Source organism: Hyperolius riggenbachi, chromosome 6, assembly GCF_040937935.1.
Source record: "Hyperolius riggenbachi isolate aHypRig1 chromosome 6, aHypRig1.pri, whole genome shotgun sequence".
Classification (NCBI taxonomy): Eukaryota; Metazoa; Chordata; class Amphibia; order Anura; family Hyperoliidae; genus Hyperolius; species Hyperolius riggenbachi.
The window spans coordinates 347,280,563-347,292,802 of NC_090651.1; the positions used below are offsets into that span (position 1 = coordinate 347,280,563).

General features: G+C 52.3%; 1 protein-coding gene across 2 annotated transcripts in view; it reads right to left on the minus strand.

Moving 5' to 3' along the window:
* Nucleotides 1-11,225, minus strand: part of LRRC4B (leucine rich repeat containing 4B) — a 249,544-nt gene extending 238,319 nt beyond the window's left edge. For both annotated transcript variants that reach the window (XM_068241551.1, XM_068241550.1), the window contains exons 1-2: nt 11,110-11,225; nt 10,814-10,872 (exon numbers count right to left, since the gene is read on the minus strand). The gene's annotated coding sequence lies outside the window, so the exon portion shown is untranslated. The remainder of the gene's footprint in view (nt 1-10,813; nt 10,873-11,109) is intronic.
* Nucleotides 11,226-12,240: the final 1,015 nt, after the last annotated feature.

Here is a 12,240-nt window from a genome sequence, read left to right on the forward strand (position 1 = left end):
TGTGTACCACTACTCGTCATCCGCTGTGTACCACAACTCGTCATCCGCTGTGTACCACAACTCGCCATCCGCTGTGTATCCGCTGTGTACCACAACTCGCCATCCGTTGTGTACCACTACTCGCCATCCGCTGTGTACCACTACTCGTCATCCGCTCTGTACCACTACTCGTCTTCCGCTGTGTACCACTACTCGCCATCCGCTGTGTACCACTACTCGTCATCCGCTCTGTACCACTACTCGTCTTCCGCTATGTACCACTACTCGCCATCCGCTGTGTACCACTACTCGCCATCCGCTGTGTACCACTACTCGCCATCCGCTGTGTACCACTACTCGTCATCCGCTGTGTACCACAACTCGTCATCCGCTGTGTACCACTACTCGCCATCCGCTGTGTACCACTACTCGCCATCCGCTGTGTACCACTACTCGCCATCCGCTGTGTACCACTACTCGCCATCCGCTGTGTACCACTACTCGCCATCCGCTGTGTACCACTACTCGCCATCCGCTGTGTACCACTACTCGCCATCCGCTGTGTACCACTACTCGCAATCCGCTGTGTACCACTACTCGCCATCCGCTGTGTACCACTACTCGCCATCCGCTGTGTACCACTACTCGGCTTCCGCTGTGTACCACTACTCGCCATTCCATGTGTACCACTACTCGCCATTCCATGTGTACCACAACTCGTCATCCGCTGTGTATCACTACTCGCCATCCGCTGTGTACCACTACACGCCATCCGCTGTGTACCACTACTCGTCATCCGCTCTGTACCACTACTCGTCTTCCGCTGTGTACCACTACTCGCCATCCGCTGTGTACCACTACTCGTCATCCGCTGTGTACCACAACTCGTCACCCGCTGTGTACCACAACTCAACATCCGCTGTGTATCACTACTCGCCATCCGCTGTGTACCACTACACGCCATCCGCTGTGTACCACTACTCGTCATCCGCTCTGTACCACTACTCGTCTTCCGCTGTGTACCACTACTCGCCATCCGCTGTGTACCACAACTCGTCATCCGCTGTGTACCACTACTCGTCATCCGCTGTGTACCACAACTCGTCATCCGCTGTGTACCACAACTCGCCATCCGCTGTGTATCACTACTCGCCATCCGCTGTGTACCACTACTCGTCTTCCGCTGTGTACCACTACTCATCTTCCGCTGTGTACCACTACTCGCCATCCGCTGTGTACCACTACTCGTCATCCGCTGTGTACCACAACTCGTCATCCGCTTTGTACCACTACTCGCCATCCGCTGTGTACCACTACTCGCCATCCGCTGTGTACCACTACTCGCCATCCGCTGTGTTCCACTACTCGCCATCCGCTGTGTTCCACTACTCGCCATCCTCTGTGTACCACTACTCGTTATGCGCTGTGTATAACTACTCGCCATCCACTGTGTACCACTACACGCCATCCGCTGTGTACCACTACTCGTCATCCGCTGTGTACCACTACTCGCCATCCGCTGTGTACCACTACTCGTCATCCGCTGTGTACCACTACTAGCCATCCGCTGTGTACCACTACTAGCCATCCGCTGTGTACCACTATTCGCCATCCGCTGTTTACCACTACTCGCCATCCGCTGTGTACCACTACTCGCCATCCGCTGTGTACCACAACTCGTCATCCGCTGTGTACCACTACACGCCATCCGCTGTGTACCACTACTCGTCATCCGCTCTGTACCACTACTCGTCATCCGCTCTGTACCACTACTCGTCATCCGCTGTGTACCACTACACGCCATCCGCTGTGTACCACTACTAGCCATCCGCTGTGTACCACTACTCGTCATCCGCTCTGTACCACTACTCGTCTTCCGCTGTGTACCACTACTCGCCATCCGCTGTGTACCACTACTCGCCATCCGCTGTGTACCACAACTCGTCATCCGCTGTGTACCACTACTCGTCATCCGCTGTGTACCACAACTCGTCATCCGCTGTGTACCACAACTCGCCATCCGCTGTGTATCACTACTCGCCATCCGCTGTGTACCACTACTCGTCTTCCGCTGTGTACCACTACTCATCTTCCGCTGTGTACCACTACTCGCCATCCGCTGTGTACCACTACTCGTCATCCGCTGTGTACCACAACTCGTCATCCGCTTTGTACCACTACTCGCCATCCGCTGTGTACCACTACTCGCCATCCGCTGTGTACCACTACTCGCCATCCGCTGTGTTCCACTACTCGCCATCCGCTGTGTTCCACTACTCGCCATCCTCTGTGTACCACTACTCGTTATGCGCTGTGTATAACTACTCGCCATCCACTGTGTACCACTACACGCCATCCGCTGTGTACCACTACTCGTCATCCGCTGTGTACCACTACTCGCCATCCGCTGTGTACCACTACTCGTCATCCGCTGTGTACCACTACTAGCCATCCGCTGTGTACCACTACTAGCCATCCGCTGTGTACCACTATTCGCCATCCGCTGTTTACCACTACTCGCCATCCGCTGTGTACCACTACTCGCCATCCGCTGTGTACCACAACTCGTCATCCGCTGTGTACCACTACACGCCATCCGCTGTGTACCACTACTCGTCATCCGCTCTGTACCACTACTCGTCATCCGCTCTGTACCACTACTCGTCATCCGCTGTGTACCACTACACGCCATCCGCTGTGTACCACTACTAGCCATCCGCTGTGTACCACTACTCGTCATCCGCTCTGTACCACTACTCGTCTTCCGCTGTGTACCACTACTCGCCATCCGCTGTGTACCACTACTCGCCATCCGCTGTGTACCACTACTCGCCATCCGCTGTGTACCACTACTAGTCATCCGCTGTGTACCACTACTCGTCATCCGCTGTGTACCACTACTCCCCATCCGCTGTGTACCAATACTCGCCATCCGCTGTGTACCAATACTCGCCATCCGCTGTGTACCACTACTCGCCATCCGCTGTGTACCACTATTCGCATCCGCTGTGTACCACTACTCGGCTTCCGCTGTGTACCACTACTCGCCATTCCATGTGTACCACTACTCGCCATTCCATGTGTACCACAACTCGTCATCCGCTGTGTATCACTACTCGCCATCCGCTGTGTACCACTACACGCCATCCGCTGTGTACCACTACTCGTCATCCGCTCTGTACCACTACTCGTCTTCCGCTGTGTACCACTACTCGCCATCCGCTGTGTACCACTACTCGCCATCCGCTGTGTACCACTACTCGTCATCCGCTGTGTACCACAACTCGTCATCCGCTGTGTACCACAACTCAACATCCGCTGTGTATCACTACTCGCCATCCGCTGTGTACCACTACACGCCATCCGCTGTGTACCACTACTCGTCATCCGCTCTGTACCACTACTCGTCTTCCGCTGTGTACCACTACTCGCCATCCGCTGTGTACCACAACTCGTCATCCGCTGTGTACCACTACTCGTCATCCGCTGTGTACCACAACTCGTCATCCGCTGTGTACCACAACTCGCCATCCGCTGTGTATCACTACTCGCCATCCGCTGTGTACCACTACTCGTCTTCCGCTGTGTACCACTACTCATCTTCCGCTGTGTACCACTACTCGCCATCCGCTGTGTACCACTACTCGTCATCCGCTGTGTACCACAACTCGTCATCCGCTTTGTACCACTACTCGCCATCCGCTGTGTACCACTACTCGCCATCCGCTGTGTACCACTACTCGCCATCCGCTGTGTTCCACTACTCGCCATCCGCTGTGTTCCACTACTCGCCATCCTCTGTGTACCACTACTCGTTATGCGCTGTGTATAACTACTCGCCATCCACTGTGTACCACTACACGCCATCCGCTGTGTACCACTACTCGTCATCCGCTGTGTACCACTACTCGCCATCCGCTGTGTACCACTACTCGTCATCCGCTGTGTACCACTACTAGCCATCCGCTGTGTACCACTACTAGCCATCCGCTGTGTACCACTATTCGCCATCCGCTGTTTACCACTACTCGTCATCCGCTGTGTACCACTACTCGCCATCCGCTGTGTACCACAACTCGTCATCCGCTGTGTACCACTACACGCCATCCGCTGTGTACCACTACTCGTCATCCGCTCTGTACCACTACTCGTCATCCGCTCTGTACCACTACTCGTCATCCGCTGTGTACCACTACACGCCATCCGCTGTGTACCACTACTAGCCATCCGCTGTGTACCACTACTCGTCATCCGCTCTGTACCACTACTCGTCTTCCGCTGTGTACCACTACTCGCCATCCGCTGTGTACCACTACTCGCCATCCGCTGTGTACCACTACTCGCCATCCGCTGTGTACCACTACTAGTCATCCGCTGTGTACCACTACTCGTCATCCGCTGTGTACCACTACTCCCCATCCGCTGTGTACCAATACTCGCCATCCGCTGTGTACCAATACTCGCCATCCGCTGTGTACCACTACTCGCCATCCGCTGTGTACCACTATTCGCATCCGCTGTGTACCACTACTCGCCATCCGCTGTGTACCACTACTCGTCATCCGCTCTGTACCACTACTCGCCATCAGCTGTGTACCACTACTCGCCATCCGCTGTGTACCAATACTCGCCATCCGCTGTGTACCACTACTCGCCATCCGCTGTGTACCACTACACGCCATCCGCTGTGTACCACTACTCGCCATCCGCTGTGTACCACTACTCGCCATCCGCTGTGTACCACTACTCGCCATCCGCTGTGTACCACTACTCGCCATCCGCTGTGTACCACTACTCGTCATCCGCTGTGTACCAGTACTCGCCATCCGCTGTGTACCACTACTCGTCATCCGCTGTATACCACTACTCGCCATCCGCTGTGTACCACTACTCGCCATCCGCTGTGTACCACTACTCGCCATCCGCTGTGTACCACTACTCGTCATCCGCTGTGTACCAATACTCGCCATCCGCTCTATACCACTACTCGCCATCCGCTGTGTACCACTACTCGCCATCCGCTGTGTACCAATACTCGCCATCCGCTCTGTACCTCTACTCGCCATCCGCCGTGTACCACTACTCGCCATCCGCTGTGTACCACTACTCGTCATCCGCTGTGTACCACTACTAGCCATCCGCTGTGTACCACTACTAGCCATCCGCTGTGTACCACTATTCGCCATCCGCTGTGTACCACTACTCGTCATCCGCTGTGTACCACTACTCGCCATCCGCTGTGTACCACAACTCGTCATCCGCTGTGTACCACTACACGCCATCCGCTGTGTACCACTACTCGTCATCCGCTCTGTACCACTACTCGTCATCCGCTCTGTACCACTACTCGTCATCCGCTGTGTACCACTACACGCCATCCGCTGTGTACCACTACTAGCCATCCGCTGTGTACCACTACTCGTCATCCGCTCTGTACCACTACTCGTCTTCCGCTGTGTACCACTACTCGCCATCCGCTGTGTACCACTACTCGCCATCCGCTGTGTACCACTACTCGCCATCCGCTGTGTACCACTACTAGTCATCCGCTGTGTACCACTACTCGTCATCCGCTGTGTACCACTACTCCCCATCCGCTGTGTACCAATACTCGCCATCCGCTGTGTACCAATACTCGCCATCCGCTGTGTACCACTACTCGCCATCCGCTGTGTACCACTATTCGCATCCGCTGTGTACCACTACTCGCCATCCGCTGTGTACCACTACTCGTCATCCGCTCTGTACCACTACTCGCCATCAGCTGTGTACCACTACTCGCCATCCGCTGTGTACCAATACTCGCCATCCGCTGTGTACCACTACTCGCCATCCGCTGTGTACCACTACACGCCATCCGCTGTGTACCACTACTCGCCATCCGCTGTGTACCACTACTCGCCATCCGCTGTGTACCACTACTCGCCATCCGCTGTGTACCACTACTCGCCATCCGCTGTGTACCACTACTCGTCATCCGCTGTGTACCAGTACTCGCCATCCGCTGTGTACCACTACTCGTCATCCGCTGTATACCACTACTCGCCATCCGCTGTGTACCACTACTCGCCATCCGCTGTGTACCACTACTCGCCATCCGCTGTGTACCACTACTCGTCATCCGCTGTGTACCAATACTCGCCATCCGCTCTATACCACTACTCGCCATCCGCTGTGTACCACTACTCGCCATCCGCTGTGTACCAATACTCGCCATCCGCTCTGTACCTCTACTCGCCATCCGCCGTGTACCACTACTCGCCATCCGCTGTGTACCACTACTCGCCATCCGCTGTGTACCACTACTCGCCATCCGCTGTGTACCACTACTCGTCATCCGCTGTGTACCACTACTCGCCATCCGCTGTGTACCACTACTCGTCATCCGCTGTGTACCAGTACTCGCCATCCGCTGTGTACCAGTACTCGCCATCCGCTGTGTACCACTACTCGCCATCCGCTGTGTACCAATACTCGCCATCCGCTCTGTACCACTACTCGCCATCCGCTGTGTACCACTACTCGCCAGCTGCTGTGTACCAATACTCGCCATCCGCTCTGTACCACTACTCGCCATCCGCCGTGTACCACTACTCGCCATCCGCCGTGTACCACTACTCGCCATCCGCTGTGTACCACTACACGCCATCCGCTGTGTACCACAACTCGTCATCCGCTGTGTACCACTACTCGCCATCCGCTCTGTACCACTACTCGCCATCCGCTCTGTACCACTACTCGCCATCCGCTCTGTACCACTACTCGCCATCCGCTGTGTACCACTACTCGCCATCCGCTGTGTACCACTACTCGCCATCCGCTGTGTACCACTACTCGCCATCCGCTGTGTACCAATACTCGCCATCCGCTGTATACCACTACTATTCAAACAATTTTTTCCTTTTTTTTAAATGAAATTGTTGGCTGAGATCTGCTGTGGATTGTAATATGCTGTGGGTGTTGGGGTGGCGACAAAGGGGAGTGAGCCATGCTTGTGTGGTAGCGTGGCCTTTTCTGTGAGGGACACCTGGCTCTCTTCTCTGGAGCTGTGTGCACCCTTCTTCTCTGTACTCATGTGGGTGGGGCTTTAGGTGAGGGGTGTGGCACCCTATTCTCCTTCCTCTGCTGCAGGAACAGACTGCAGCTGGGGCGGTGGAGCTTTTGTGTGTGGCACTGTTCACCAGGCCCCAGTCTCACTCGGGCCCCATGCACCAGGTCCCCCTGTGATGCCCTGACAGCGACCTTGCCTGCCGGTAGCCCCAAAAAAGAGTCGAGAGATGTGGGACACATATAGCTGATCACGTTGCATGTAACTGACTTATGGGGGTAACGGTTACCTCTCACACCTGCCAGTTACCCCAATAACAAAGCAGAGAGATAGGGGACACATAACTGATCACAACGTCATATATAACTGATCACATCATATAACTGAAGCTTGGTTCACACATACAAAAGTGTCCAGTCCTGTCCTGCCAGTATTTGACAGTTGGCATCAGTTTTGCATTTGTTTCTTTGGATGTGTTCACACATAAATCTGTACATTTCCGGTCCTGGTCTGTCAGTTTTGTATCAGCTTGGTATGTGTTTCTAAGGCTCTGTTCACACATAAAAGGTGTACATTTCTGGTCCAGTCAGGTTAAACGGATAGAAAACAGATGCAAAACTGACAGGACAGCACTGGATCGGACATGTGCAGATTTATGTGTGAACCAGGTCTGACTGATGGGGTAACTGCCACCTCTAACACCTGCCAGTAACCCCAATAAAAGATAAGACTGGTCACTAGGGCTGCTCGAATCCGGGAGATACCCGGATAGTTGCTATCTGGATATCTCCCAGTAAACCTGTGCGGGGTGGGCGGAGGGGTCATGCTTTACTGTCTGACGTCTTCTTCGGTCCGTCCATCGGCGCCTCCCACAATGTGCTCCACGCGCGTCACGTGATTACAAACACTTCCTCCTTCAACCCGGAAGGAGGAAGTGTTTGTAATCATGTGACCGCCGCTTGGACCGCCTCGTGTGAAGCGCCGAGGGGCGGACCGAAGAAGACATCAGACAGGTAAGCTTGACCCCTCCGCCCACCCGCACAGGTTTACTGGGAGATATCCGGATAGAACTATCCAGGTATCTCCCGGATCCGGATTTGAGCAGCCCTGCTGATCACATCATTACATAACTGCCAGGAGGTAACTGCCACCTCTACATCTGTCAGCAACCCTACTAGCATATCAGAGCAGAGAGGACACATATAACTGATCACATCATCATATAACTGACTGATGGGGTAACTGACACCTCTCACACCTGCCAGTAACCCCAATAGCAAGGCAGAGGGACAGGGGACACATTTAACTGATCCCCACCATATAACTGACTGATGGGGTAACTGTCATCTCTCACACCTGCCAGTTATCCCAATAGTAACACAGAGAGATGGGGGAAACATATAACTGATCCCCCACCATATAACTGACTGATGGGGTAACGGTCACCTCTCACATCTGCAAGTGACCCCAATAACAGGGCAGAGAGCTGGGGGGAAACATTAAACTGATCCCCCAACATATAACTGACTGATGGGGTAACTGTCACCTCTCACACCTGCCAGTGACCCCAATAACAGGGCAGAGAGCTGGGGGAAACATCAAATTGATCCCCAACATATAACTGACTGATGGGATAACTGTCACCTCTCACACCTGACAGTTATCCCAATAAGAGATGGGGGAAACATCTAACTGATCCCCCTACATATAACTGACTGATGTGGTAACTTTTTTATCTCTCACACCTGCCAGTGACCCCAATAAAATATATAACTGATTACACCATGACATAACTGCCAGGGGTAAATGACACCTCTCACACCTGCCAGTGATCACAATAAAATATATAACTGATCACCCCAAGACATAACTGCCAGGGGTAACTGACACCTCTCGCATGTCAGCAGCCCCTAAAAACAGATAGAATGAATTGCACTCTGACTTTCCCAGAGAGGTGGGGACTGGTATAACTGATTACACCACCATATAACTGACTGAAGGGGTAACTGACAATGCTCACACCTGCCAGTGACCCCAATAACAGAACAGAGAGATAAGGGACAAGTATAACTAATCACACTACTATATAACTGACTGATGTGGGTAACTGTCACCTGTCACACCCACCATCACCCCAAATAACAGAGCAGAGACATAAGGGACTGGTATAACTGATCACAACATCATATCACTGACTGAAGGGGTAACTGACACATCTCACACCTGCCAGTTACCCCAATGACAGGGCAAAGATATAGGGGACACATATAACTGATCACAACATGATATATAACTGATCAAATCATCATATAACTGAAGTTTGGTTCACACATTAAAAGACGTCCGGTCCTGTCCTGGCAGTTTTTGACAGTTGGCATTAGTTTTGCATATGCTTCTATGGATGTGTTCACACATAAAAAGTGTACATTTATGGTCCAGTCAGGTAAAACTGGTAGAAAATTGATGCAAAAGTGATGCATAACTGACAGAACAGTACTGGATCGGACATGTGCAGATTTATGTGTGAACCAGGCCTGAGTGATGGGATAACTGTCACCTCTCACATCTGCCAGTAACTCTAATAACAGATAACTAACTAATCATACCATCACATAACTGCCAGGAGGTAACTGCCACTTCTCCCATGTGTCAGCAACCCTACTACAATAACAGAGCAGAGAGATAACTGATTACAATGTCATATATAGTAGTTATATAATATATATATAGTCAGTTATATAATAGTTTGATTACATTATTGTATTATTGTATTGTATTGATTAGTTATATGTATCACTTATCTCTCTGCTGTTTTGGGGTCACTGGCAGGTGTGAGAGGTGGCAGTTACCCCATCAGTCAGTTATATGGGGGGAGTGGTCAGTTATATGTGTCAGAGAGCTGGGAGATAGGGGGACACATAACTGATCCCACACCATATAACTGACTGATGGGGTAACTGCCATCTCACACCTGTCAATGACCCCAATAAAAGATAGAACTAATCACACCATCACATAACTGCCAGGAGGTAACTGCCACTTCTCCCATGTGTCAGCAACCCTACTACAATAACAGAGCAGAGAGATAACTGATCACAACGTCATATAACTGACTGATGAGGGTAACTGACACATTTCACACCTCCCAGTGACCTCAATAACAGAGCAGAGATATAGGGGACACATATAACTGATCACCCTCCTTATAACTGACTGATGGGGTAACTGCCACCTCTCACACCTGCCAGTGACCCTAATAAAATATATAACTGTTCACACCATCATATAACTGACTGATGGGGTAACTGCCACCGCTGACACCTGCCAGTGACCCTAATAAAATATATAACTGTTCACACCATCATATAACTGACTGATGGGGTAACTGCCACCGCTGACACCTGCCAGAAACCCCAATAAAATAAATAACTGATTACACCAAGACATAACTGCCAGAGGGTAACTGACACCGATCCCATGTGTCAGAAGCCCCCAGTAACAGATAGAATGAATTGCACCCTCAGTTTCCCCAGTAGCACAGCGGACAGATGGGGGTTGTAGTTGATCCTCTGCTATATAACAAGCATGACACACAATCTATAATATCCATTACACACAATGCAGCTCAGTGTTACAGCAGAATCCCCCCTACAGTCCCTCCTTCCTCACTACACAACACATCAGCCATGCTGGAGGCGGCAGCAGCCCCCCACAATCCAGGCACCACAAGTGGTGGGGTGACCTCTCCCATCATCTGCTAATCCAGGCCATGGTGGTGCCACTTACCTTCCCATAGAGGGTGAAGAGGGCCTGTCAATGCCTGGCTCTGGCGGCTGCAGGTGGCCCTGGGGATGGAGAGGAGAAGGTTAGCACTATGGAATAATCACATCCTGAGCAGAAAGCGGGGAGAAGGCCAATCAGCGGGCCAGATCCTCCGCAAGCTGCGCTTTCCCTCTGCAAAGCGTTCACAGACACGGCCAGAATACTAATACATCAGCAGCAGCCAGAGAGGAGAGAAGCAACAAAAGAGGGGAGAGGGGGGGGGGGGGAGGTGGACCACAGCAACCAGCACAAAGCCTTACCCGGCCCCAGATTCCAGCCCAGGGACCCCGCAATGTGCCAATGATTAATCAGCCTTCAGCATCACATCTGCATTGCAATGAAGAAGCCTCTCTCCAGGCATGTGTGCAGCTGAGCATGTGCAGACCTCAGACTGGTACCCTGAGGTGGGAGGGGCCAAGAGGCAGACACACCCACCACTGTGACTGAAGGGGGAGAGATAGAGAGAGGAGGGCTGAATATACTGTGTGGATGGCTAAATGTGAGGAATACGAGGGATGGATGAATGAATGTATAGATGTGAGGGAGGGATGGCTGTGAGAGATGAATGTTGGGGAGGGATGGATGGATGGATGGATGGATGGATGTGAGGGATGAATATAAGGTATAGATGGATTTGAGGGATGGATGAAAGGGATGGATATGAGGGATAGTTGGATTTGAGGGATGGATATGAGGGATGGATGGATGAATAGATGAGAGGGATGGATATGAGGGATGGATGGATGAATAGATGAGAGGGATGGATATGAGGCATGGATGGATGGATATGAGAGGGATGAATGGGGATCAGTTGAAAAGAGCGCCTCCATAGACATCAATGTTATTTCTGCAAATATCAGCTACAAGGTGGTGAAAAGGGTGCCCGAGTTTTGATAATGGCTCCAAGCGGGCGCCCTCTTGGTAGCCCATATTTTATTTGGCTACTTTCGGCTACAGTAGTGGCACCCCTTTGTAGCCCATATTTTTTATTCAGCTACAAGGTTTTCGGCTACAAGCTTTTTGATTCTGCTACAAAAAAGCACCCATTTATAGCTGAGATTTTTTATTCAGGGGTGCAGGGGGGTTAGGATTAAGCATCACAAGCAGCGGGGGGGGGGGGGGGGGCTTAGTGTTAGGCACCACCGGGGGGGTTAGGCACCAGCTAGGGAGTCTTAGGGTTAGGCACCACCAGGAGAGCCTTAGGGTTAGGCACCACCTGGGGGTCTTAGGGTTAGGCACCACCAGGAGAGCCTTAGGGTTAGGCACCACCAGGAGAGCCTTAGGGTTAGGCACCACCTGGGGGTCTTAGGGTTAGGCACCACCTGGGGGTATTAGGGTTAGGCACCACCAGGAGAGCCTTAGGGTTAGGCACCACCTTGGGGTCTAAGGGT